We start from the raw sequence: 3,242 nt of genomic DNA, 5'->3' as shown, positions 1-3,242 counted from the left end.
AATGGGATCAAAAACGGGGGGGGGAGGGAAATGCATGGGACTAGGGTGGTGGCACAGGGGTGATCTGATGATGGGAAACCCGCGGGGATTACAATCGAGATGGAAAAAAAATGTGCAAAATGATGTAAAAATAAACTTTGTAATAAAATAAAAAAAGAATACTACTCAGCAATCATAAAAGATAAGCTCATTCCTTTCGCAGCAACATGGATGGAGCTGTAAGGCATTATGTTCAATGAAATATGTCAGAAGGAAAAAGAAAAATATTGAATGGATTCACTTCTAGGAAGAATTAAGAATTTTAAAAAAGTGTATTGTTATTACAATGCAAAGCACAACACAACAAATCAAAAACAGAAAGACAATTATAAATCAGAGATATTGTACAGGGAGGGAGACAGAGAGGGATCTGAAATATGGAGGAATGTGGGAGATTATGGTGATGACCAATGGGTGAATTGGGGGAGGGGGGAAGTAAACATTGATCAATAATGCAAATAACAATAATGTAAATACAATTTTAAAAAGTTAAAATAATAAAAATAAAAGTACAAATAATGGGACTACCATGCTATCTCAAGATGGAGTATCAGGAACAATCTCTTTATACCCACTTGAAACAACAAACACAACAGAAAAAAATTATAAAACCTTTTCAACACTTTGAACACTTGCAACAAAAAAGTGATTCCAGGAAATCAAATAAGGCCCTGGGTTATTACAAGAGATTTGAAGGCACAGCATGGGGATTTAGAGCACAAAGGAGCTCTCAAGTTGAAAAGCTGAAGTTAAACTCTGGAGAGATAAAGGTGGTTGGAATTTACTCATCTTATTGGAGAGGGACTTTCAAAAGATATGTAGAGAAATGAGTAATGTACATATGGGAGGAGACTACTCTGGGGGAAAACCTCCCTAAAAGACTCAGAGGAAACAGTGCTCACTTGTAAACTGGGCTGACAACAGTGTCTATTCCCGCCATGAGAAAAGTGGTCATAGTTCATCTAGCACTGAGCAGAATGTTCAGAAATAGAGAAAACTAGTACAACAGTGATTTCATCCTTCTAACAAATCCTAAAAGCAAAACCAAGACCAAAATTGTCTCCAAGTGGTTCAACAGAACCCCAGAAGAAAGATAAAGGGTACTTAAAGGTATGCAAAAGCATTCAGCACCCAGCACCGAGCAAGGTAAATCCTGTTATGTTTGGCATCCGGTCAAAAATTGCCAGACTTGCAAAGATGGTAGGTAAATTGGAACAATGAAGAAGCGAAAAATCAATCAAAGGATTATATATTGCAAAAGGAAAGACTAATGAACTTTAAAATATAGTAAGAGAAAAGATCTGAAGCAAAATACAGAAGGAAAAAATGACTCAAATCAAAATGAACAAAAACAATATAAAAAACATCAGGAGAAATGAGTTCACATCAAGTAGTTTAATATTTACATGACTGAAGTTTCCAAAAGAGAAGGGATGCCAATTATTCTTCAAATAATTATTCTTATAATAATAATAATAATTAATATTAATATTAATTTAATATTATTCTTCAAATAATATATAATTTTTAAATAGATGAAAAGCTATACATCCAGAAATCCAATAATCTCATTAAAACTCGAGCAATAGAAACATGAAGAAAAACCACACCAAGATAAACCATATGATATTCCTCAAAATCTGTGAATAGAGAAATTCTTAAAATAGTATTCATTGGAAATAGTGCAAACAAGAAGAGGAAACACCGAAATAATATATTTTACATTCTGAAAGAAAATAAAATTGTCAAATGAGAAATCCTTATCTAACAAAATATATACATATATATTGAAGAATAAAGAATTTTCCAAAAACAAACAAACAACAATAAAAATAAAGCATGCAATGTACGTCATTTCTATTCCTGTGTTTTGTAGTACCCCAATTTTGACACCAGGTGTCACTTGGACACTGTGTTCCAGCTACTCCAAACAAGTAGGAAATAAGGACTTGACATTAAAGCATAGAACAAAATCAATTTCCTATAGAGACTCCTCTGAATAAGCCTAAGGTTTTAATATTAATTTATTCTAATTTTACATAGCTTAATATAGGGAAAAAAGCATCAACAAGTAATTCAAAATCATCTTATATCCAGTTCTTTTAAAAATTATTTTATATATATTTTTACTTAATTCTTCATTTTTGTACAATGTATGCTTTCTTCTCTCAAGTATAGTCCCAATGTAATTCCCATAGTCCTTGTGATCTTCCCACCCCTGTTTGATCCCCTCTCTCCCATACAGTATGTCTCTGATTTTTAGTTACCTGTTGATTTTAGTTTTTAATTTATTATAATTACTTTTTTTCCCCAACCCCACATTTTGTTCCTCTGCATTCCTCATATAAGTGAACCCACTTGATGTTTTTTTTTCTATTTCTTTTCTTTTGGCTTTTTTCACTGAGAATATTCTCTTCCAGCTCTATCTGTGTTGCTGCAAATGTCATTACTTAATCTTTATTTGATGAGTAGTATTCTGTTGTGTATATATACCACATCTTTTAAAAAATATTTATTTATTTATGCATACAGAACTAGAGTAAAGGGCAGAGGTGAAGGGGCAGTGAGGTGATGGCATGCTTTGAAGAAGATAAACCTGTATATGTTTATTTTTTTAAGATTTATTTATTTATTTATGCATACAGAACTGCGGTACAGGCCAGAGGTGCAGGGGCAGTGGGAGGATTCACCAGAGACAGAGTGGGGAGCAGAACAGGCAGATTGAAAAAGTACACCACTGAGGGGAGCAGTAGGTGGGCCAGGAGAGGTCTGCCTCACCATGTGGGATCACCTCCGGGGAAGGCGGGGATTGAACTCCTGCAGAAGTGGCTTTAGCTTCTTAGTGTTGTGCTTTAACCTGCTGCACCACCAGGGAGGGCCCTATAAATACCACATCTTCTTAATCCAGACATATGTTTGTGGGCATTGTTTTGTTTCCACAGCTTACCCACTGTAAATAGTGCAGCAATAAAAAGCAGGTGTCCTTTTGAATTAATGTTTTGTGTCCTTTGTGTAGCTTCCTAGGAGTGGAATTTCCGGATCATGTGGAATCTCCATTTTTAGTAGTTTGAGGACCCTCCACACAGCTTTCCATCGTGGTTGGATCGGCTTGTATTCTCACTAGTAGTGTAGAAGAGTTCCTTTTTCTCCACATCTTCACCAGCATTTATCTCCAACTCAATGTGTTTTAGATCTTTCACTGC

Source organism: Condylura cristata, unplaced genomic scaffold (genome assembly GCF_000260355.1).
Source record: "Condylura cristata isolate star-nosed mole 26May11 unplaced genomic scaffold, ConCri1.0 scaffold00015, whole genome shotgun sequence".
In the NCBI taxonomy this organism is placed as follows: Eukaryota; Metazoa; Chordata; class Mammalia; order Eulipotyphla; family Talpidae; genus Condylura; species Condylura cristata.
Note: the sequence above shows the minus strand (reverse complement) of the source record.